Source organism: Sinocyclocheilus grahami, unplaced genomic scaffold (genome assembly GCF_001515645.1).
Source record: "Sinocyclocheilus grahami isolate Dianchi unplaced genomic scaffold, SAMN03320097.WGS_v1.1 scaffold13.1, whole genome shotgun sequence".
Classification (NCBI taxonomy): Eukaryota; Metazoa; Chordata; class Actinopteri; order Cypriniformes; family Cyprinidae; genus Sinocyclocheilus; species Sinocyclocheilus grahami.
In genome coordinates this window covers 1095582-1104526 of record NW_015505192.1, presented here as the reverse complement: position 1 = coordinate 1104526, position 8945 = coordinate 1095582, and the positions used below count along the sequence as shown (strand labels likewise).

Genomic DNA, 8945 nt, shown 5'->3' with positions numbered 1-8945 from the left:
CTTTTTTGCAAAAGCTATGTCACGTTCACATCTAACATCTTATAATCACAAAGGAAATTAAGTGAATAGGTGCGTGATCATGATGAGGTAACCATAGAAACACAGGTACATTGTCCCCTCATTGCTTGCTGGTTTATTTAAAGCTACTTTGTGAAATAAGATGTCCTGATGAGCAGAAAATGTTGATCATGAGCCTCAGGAAGCTAAACTAAATATTACATGAGCCATTTTGATTTCTATTTATTTTATACAAAGTCTGAATGATTAAAAAAAAATTAGGATGTTAAACTCTGTTTTGCATGATTTTGTAATTGTGTTGTGTAAAACATTACTTAAACATTCAAATTAACTAGTCAATTTTATTTTACTTATATTTTTATAATTCAGAATTTTTGACATATACAGTGTGTGTAGTTGTGTATCTATATCTATCTTATACATCAGAAATAATTGCTATACATAAAATGTTCTCCCTTTGTGTATTTTTAAATTGGTTTTGACAACTTTCCCACTGGGAAAAGTGCTGGTGCTCCCTGCGGCCAGTCCATTCCTGCTTTGGTGTAACAACTCAAAATTCAGTATAAAAAGTGGAGCTGGGCCTCCGTGACTGAGCTTATTACCAAACTACAGATAATGCTCTTATTAAGCGGTGCGTATAGTTACCATTTAGCCTGTGAAAGCCTTACACATGCCCTGGCATTCTAAACTCCAGAGACGCCCTCAATTGGATGCAGTAATTGTGCTTTTCATTCTTAATGATCTGCAAACTATATAGTGCAGAGGCTTTTTTTCATTCCCCCTTCAGAAAGTTTGTCCAAAGCTGTCCAAGTTAACTGCCTGAGGATATGTGTAATTGGGAAGTTCAAACTACAAATCTGAAGTCTTTCTGCAAAATGGATAGGATTTCTCAGACATGCAGCACGGCCTCCTACATTCTAGATTAGCCACAGCTGTATTAGAATATTTACAAAATTATTAAATATGTAGAAGGTTTTTTATATAATAGCAGAAACTGTTTAAAAAATAAACACTGTCACTATGCAATTATGTTGCATATGTATGCATGTCGTATAAGCGAGTGTGAGATGCTTTTTTATTATTTAATTTTATATATCGCTAAGTGGGGTTTATATAGCTTATATGACCTTGAATGCGGTTCATTCACTATTAAGTGGGTTTGTGGTAGGTACTGTACCTTTAGCATTCAGTCCGTAACCACAGAATTCTGTAACTGGTCTTCCTTTTTGAACTAGGAAATCCTCCAAATTTCACAAAGTTTTGAGCTGTACCTCCATTCCTTTAATGAGGAACAAGTTGTCAGTGAGAGCCAGGAGCTATTCATTTCACAAATGTCAAACCACTTCCTTCATCAGCATGATCTGCCCAAACTCAAAGCTATTCACATAAAACCACTTTAAAATGAGAATAGTGAAACAGCTCAAACCATTCCCTTCAACAACTATTAACAACAGTAGGGTCAAAATCAAAACAGGCCTTCAGAAAGATTGGTAGGTCTAGAATATAACCCTATAAATGTTCAGAATGGAATACTAGCTTAGAATTAGCAGTATAATAATGCCTCTTATTCTTATAAAAATCATGCATCTAATTACTTGAAATTTATTTACTAAACTTGAAATAGGTTAAGCACACTGCAGTACAATTTGTATGTTGTGCACAGTATACATACTACGTGAGATTTAGCGTCTTCTAATTAAAATACTTATAATTTTCATATTTTACTGTTGCATTTGCCTCAAATCACCAACTCTCATTTAAAAAAAAATAATTACTGTAGGTGTGTCATTATTCACAGGTATTCAGTATTCTACGCCATTGTGTAGCTTAAATAGCGATTTGTTAAAAAATATATATATAAAAAAATAAAAACACTTTAATTACCCAAGACCAGTGATTAAAGAGGTAATTCAATGCTGACAAGTTTTTTTTAATAAACAATTGGCTATCTCTGCAGTAGAAATGCATAGAACTTTGGATTTAGCAGTAGAGTATGAACAAAAGCAACCAACGGCACAGAAACTCGGTAATCAAAGTGTGAACGCCCAATGAGTCATAATGGCAAGTTACCATGACACAGCTTCAAGAGATGCATTTTTACAAAATGAGTTCAATATTAGATTCATGGCATTGTTACAACCACATAATGCAATATGCCATTTTTCAGTGCTACATGACTACAGAAAACAGAGAAAAAGGGCTGTGGCAATAAAAGGTAGGGAAACGTCTATACCCATAATGCACTGGGCCTGATCTGTGATTGGGGATTAAAAATGCTGAAGAATTCACAAGTTTTCACAAAAGCCCTGAAGCTGTCAAAAGTCAACCTGATGATGCATTTTATGTCATTGCGTAGAATTTTACTTACAAATAAATAATACACATAGTTATACTACCAGCAATGCAACAACACCAAGCTTGTTGAAAATCATCTAATTTGCTCTTTAATTAACTAAACAAACGATGTGTGTAATTCTAGACACGAAAGTCATTCACACTAGACTTTGAGCATGCAAAATTGAACTTCCGAATGCAGCAAAATTCGCATAAGCTTGTGTTTCCTGTCCAAATTCCCATGTATATTAATGGAAGTGTAGTGTGACTGGCCCTTTAATACATTCAACTGTTCCTGAACTCTGAAGCCAAATGACAAAATAATACTATAAAGGTCATGCACAACACAGTAGCGTACATAATGCATAATATAAGTGCATAGTGTGTCATTTGGGACACAACTTCTGACTTTCTCACTGCACATTAAGCACATAAGTGCTAACTTTTCTTAATATACATTTTTTTGTGAGAGCTGGAAATCTGAGACAATGAACAATAGTGACTGCTCTCCATGCATAGATTGCAAAATCGGAGCGCAGATAGTGATCCACCGCCTGATAATTTTAGATTTAGCAGTAGAGTATGAACAAAAGCAACCAACAGCACAGAAACTCAGTAATCAAAGTGTGAACGCCCAATGAGTCATAATGGCAAGTTACCATGACACAGCTTCAAGAGATGCATTATTACAAAATTAGCTCAATATTAGATTCATGGCATTGTTACAACCACATAAAATAGAGTTAACACGAGGCAGTAGTTTGTAATCCTTTAAAACAAGCAAAGCTTTTCGTGTTTCAGCATATTGTTGATGTCTCATTCCCAGGGGCTTCCCTTAACACTTCATCTGTCTCTGTCTCCTTAGAAATGGAAACATATCCTCTATATAAAAAAAAAAGACTGCGACTTTCAAGACACATTTTAATATCTATAAAAAGCTATAAAAACATTGTAGAAATTCAGTATCTTTACATGCTCTTGAACTGAAAAAAATAATAATAATAAAAAGAATAAATCTGTTAGCCAAACATAGGCAGTTTCAAAATAAGACTTGCATTAGATCTCATACAAATACACACCACATATACTGCAGAAGCTATCATTTGGATTTCTACAAGCTATCTGATGCCACAGAGCTAATGACTGTCAGATTCACAAGTTTAAATTGTTCTTTAAAGTGGTTGTTTTTAATGAATCAATAGAACCGATTTGCAAATTGGCCTGCATCAATCTCATGCGTTATCAATCGGTCAGATTACTGAGTTAATAACACTCTCACTGTCTGAATCGAAAGTCATCACTTCTGGCAACACCAAACTGATCCCAAGAGAAAAGAAGATTGCTCTCTTAATAATAATTGATTGGTATCAAATAATAAATCAAAACAGGCCTTCAGAAAGATTGGTAGGTCTAGAATATAACCCTATAAATGTTCAGAATGGAATACTAGCTTAGAATTAGCAGTATAACAATGGGGACAACAAAGCAGTACAACTTAAAAATACCCAAACTTAATGAGGACACTGCACAACCACCAACCAAAAACCTTTCAAATGCCATACAGTTCTCTAACCTTAGTATGTTATGGCTTCCCCCAGTTTTTTGATAGTTGCAAAAGTTCTCTGTTTGATTTACAACAATCACATATTAATAGCTATTTTTCTTATTTTCTTGTAACAATCAATAACCCACATACACACTAAGATATTAAGTAAAATATGAAGTATTAATGTTAAAAACACAATTGGGTTGTTCTATAATTGCAGTGACATTTCCATCCGTTTTTTTCTTGTTGAAAATGAATCTCATTAATAATATATTACACCTACTGTGCAATATTCAGTATCTTCTTTCTCATTTTATACAAGGTCATGCTAACTGTATAGGCGTAGGATTAAATATGTATGCTTTACCATAGGTTGCTATTTTGTTGATGTCTTACACCTAATAGCTACTAGCTAATAACATGCTGACATGATCTCATGTCAAAGAAATCATCAACACCACTGTTGGCATCACTGCCATTTCACAATTAAAATTAAAAACATATATATTTAGACAAACACATGTATAGAAACTTACAGTTTGCTCAGTAGATACTCCCTCACCACACATGACCTTTCCCTTCAGGAAGTACTTCTCATAAAAGTCCTTTATATATATATTATATTAAATTATTCAATTTTAACATAGAACATTTTTTGCTACTTATAATACATAATTCAATGAATAACTTGTTTTAACTATGCTCATAGGTAGATGCAAACTAAGTAAAAGGCAATTCTTTCAAACATTACGTAACAAAATGTTTCTCAATAGGCCACAAGCAAGGTTTAAAAATAAGAACAATTCACAGTTGTTGCTTTCCAAATGCCACATGCAAGGATTGCTGAGGATAAACCAGAGGCCCTGCCAGTGTATGTCTGTGAACTGCAAACAAGACTTCCCGCTATAAAGGTGTAAACTTCCTGTTTATAGTCCATTGTGAGATTACTTAAATCTAATCATGCAAAATCGAGGGTAGAACAAACATTGTTAATGTAACATATTACATGATCTCTGGGAATTCATATTTGGCTCCTTTCGACATTCGGTCAGTTTGAGTAGGCATATATTTCTAATTTCCATGCTGTTGTAGATGTGAGGGTAAGGATTTTATATGATTTTTATATGATTATATGACTTTTAAATGAGATCTAACTCAGATGATGCCGTTTTTGAGACGTTCTGTCAACACTGCATGCATAATTAACAAAAAAGCTAAATAAACATGCCGCTATCATTTAGACCCATGTCTGGCCCTCAGATTCCCTTCAGGTTTGAATTTGAATCTGCAACTAGTTTTCAATTCATTTTCATCTCTTATTTATAAGTAGAAAATGAGATGCATAAGGTGACTCAAAAGCCTATGGGATAGTAGTGTGTTGAAAAAAAATATCAATAAAATATCACTCAGCTTCATTCCACTGGACTAGGTTAGCCCAAAGGGAATCTGGTTAGTTTGCCAATAACCAAATCATTGATCTCCTATGGTTACAGTAAACTTAGAGGGTAATTGCCTTAATATATGATCCAAATCAAACAGACCTGGCCAGTCTGATTAGTTTCAAGGGCCTTTAACAATAAGTGGAAAATTATAAATGCAAAGTATTTTGACTGTAGTACTTCCATTCTATCATGCAGATTTCAAATAACTCTGAACTTTGATTTGAAGTCAACGTGAAATGAAAATTGACCTTATTTAATTTCTTACTGGATTGTTTCTTCCTTGCTTACGTTAGGCTTTTGGTTTTTAAATTGTTAACCAATAGCCAAATAGCCGTTTAGGCAAACTAACCAAACTGTTTTAGCAAACTAGGTCTGGCTCCATTCTAGTTTGTACATCTTTTCTTATCGAATTCACCAATTCATGCTGACTTTAAGGAGGCTAACATGCTAGTTTGAGCTAGTTCATGATTATGTTCACTTTCAAGATGGACAAGGCATTTGTTTTTACAAAAACAAACATGCAACTACTGATCTCATATCACAAAAACGTCAAAGATGTCTTCAACACCACTGGACCTCATGCATTCAGATAAAAACATGTAGAAACTCCCAGTTTGCTCAATAGATACCCCTAACCACACTTTTCACCTCAGTTTTTTATTATTTATATGTTTTTATTTAGATTTATAAATATATATTTTATATATATTAACTCAAATTATATATACGTATATATGCAAGATGCAAAAGCCTCTAAAAGCCATCTTGGTCAAAAATGAGATAATGATACTGAGTGAATGCTCTCCACACACAGCATATGTTCATCAAGTACTTTCACTTCAAATGTGCTAAAACCCAGCCTCAACCCATTCAGAAGTACCAGTACTTGCATAGAAACCTATACATAGTAGTCAGAAAGAAATGCTAATTTTAACGAAAAACATCAGACGTACTTAGAGGTTTTTGCATCTGAACTCTTCATATATATATGTGTGTGTGTGTGTGTGTGTGTGTGTGTGTGTGTGTGTTTATTTCAAATATGTACAATATTAAAAACATTAGATTTTACATCTTTTATTTGCTATTTTTAATACATTTTCAACTCAAAAATACCCCTACACAGTTGCATTACAGAACAGTAATGCTGATATTTTCATGCTTTTGAAATCAAAATAAATATTATTTTCATAATAATAAGAACAATATGTTGTAAGTAACATATTTTCTCACTAAATATCCCGTTTCACTCAGAAATATCATATTACAGTGCAAAATGGGTTGCTAATGGGAGGCTAATGAGCTAGTTTGAGTGATTCAGGTGCATGCTTAGAGATCATATGCGCTTGCATTACTATTTAAAGTAATGATTTCTGTATTTTAAAACAGGTCAGCTTTCCCGAAATAAGAGTGTTATTATTTCACGCTCCTCCTGTTCCTGTACTTTAAAGTGCATATGTACAGCAACTCTCCCTCACTGTCACATTTTTTCAACACGTTGACAAAAAGTTTGACGCTTTCATGGGTCATCAAAACCTGCCTCCACTCGACAGAGGAGAACTGATATTTATCAACGTACGACCATCTATTAGGCGCAAAATCACTGCACATATGAGTCCTTTACTAGAGGACGTTCTGTCCTCGGTTCGCAGTGATCTTCCTGTCCCACTGGGTGTCCCTGCCATATAGTGATGAATAAGCCCTGGGATAATGAGAGGACATACAATGTAGGGCAGGCAGACGCCGCTGCTGCAGGTATGGGGGCTGCTGGGGGCCCTGGGGCCGCGGTTCTCCAGTGAGTACTGGTGAGGCAGACTCCTCTCCTCTGACTGCTCATGATGCATTGAGCTCTAGTTCGCTACTGTACTACACAGAGAAGAGAACGTGAGTGCTCTCATTTATTATGGACGAGCAAATTAGTGCCATGATGCATGCATTAAACGCCCTGACAGTGGCATTACCTTGTGCATGAGAAAGAAGGAGAGACGGAAAGACTATGACAGCGAGAGAACATCATGCATGTATCACACACACAGGAGTCGAGAGTTAACCGTTACACAACTGCATTAATAGCTCTTTAATGTGACTCTTGGTCTCCCAATCGTATTGTATAACAAATAAATGCGCTTTCAAAATCAACAGAAACTGAAGCGAACGTACCCTTTTCACCTTCTGTTTATTTTCGCTCCAAACAAGTGCATTGGAATTCCAGAGGCCGATTTTTCCCCAGTACACGGGTCTTGTGAAGTGAGACTCAAAGGATCTGTGACATTGGGTCTTTGACAGCTTCTTTCTATTGGTTTCTTTTGTCTTTTTTTCAGGTGTGGTGAGCTATAAGATGGATAGCCGAGGATGGCATGGAAACATCATTATGTGTAACCTTTGGTTGACTCGGACATTTAAAAAAAGAAAGAAGGGGGAAAAAAGGGGAAGCGGAGCTCCAGACATATAAAAACTTTATATTTTTATAAAAACTAGATTTTTTAATTTATTACTTTTTTAGTTTTTATCTGATAAAAATGGCTTAGTCCTCAAGCTTCCCTATAGCACTTTTTTTTTATATGACTCGTTATAACATATTTACTTTTTTACACATAGAACAATGTGTTCAGTGTACATGGAAGATATACGGTATATACACAACTTACATTGCATTCAAGATATATATTTTAGCAGTCCAGTAGCAGCAGCTGTGGTAACTGGTATTTTGGTGGAAACTATGGTTTCCATGGTCCATTTTTGTAAGGCTTGGTGTAATTCGAGTTTACTGGTATAAATGTACTCGCAAAATACCAGTTTCCACAGTTATTGCTTGCACTGAACTGATAAAATGTATACAAATGGCTATGGATAAAAATGTCTGCCAAATGCATAAATGTATTTTTTCTATATATATATATATATATATATATATATATATATATATATATATATATATATATACTGTATATATATTTGTAGCATATTGACAGTTCAAGTTATCTGTTTGGTAAATGTTTAATAGTGCACAAAACCTATTCCATTAAACCATTTGCTTCCAAAACACATTTAAAACCATTTTAAAGAGTATTCATATAGGAAAAAGTACACATAAAAAAGAAGACTGTGTGTGTGTGTGTGTGTGTGTGTGTGTGTGTGTGTATGTTCTGACATTTACTAATGTTCTCATTAAGTTATGAAAACACAATTTCTGAATGTTCTCTGAACCTTCAAAACGTCCAAACTTTTATTTTATTTATTTATTTATTTTCATGCAAACATTCCATTTTATCATTTTCAAACTTTATGGGAATGCTACTTTTGAATGTTCTCTAAATATTCTGAAACAAGTAGTAACATTTAAAGTTAGTCAAATGTCCAACTAAAACGTTTGAGGTATATAATAATGCTTTTATGCCAATGTTTTGAGAACATTATGAAAGACCAGATAACTTTGAATAAACATTCTATTAACATTAAACCTTGTCAGAAGGTTAGCCAAATAAGAAATTTACATTTTAGACTTGATTTTGGTATTCATGTAGCCAGACTTTTGATTTTTTTGCGTGTTGTTTATCCACAAGAATAGACTGGAAAACAGCAAAAAGGATGATAAGGGAATGCATGAA

General features: G+C 34.3%; 1 long non-coding RNA gene across 1 annotated transcript in view; it reads right to left on the bottom strand.

The window, feature by feature from the left end:
• The window catches only part of LOC107599603 (uncharacterized), a 21518-nt gene extending 17057 nt beyond the window's left edge, over positions 1–4461 (bottom strand). The window contains exon 1 of the long non-coding RNA XR_001610679.1: positions 4435–4461. This is a non-coding gene — a long non-coding RNA (uncharacterized lncRNA). The remainder of the gene's footprint in view (positions 1–4434) is intronic.
• Between the last annotated feature and the right edge of the window lie 4484 nt (positions 4462–8945).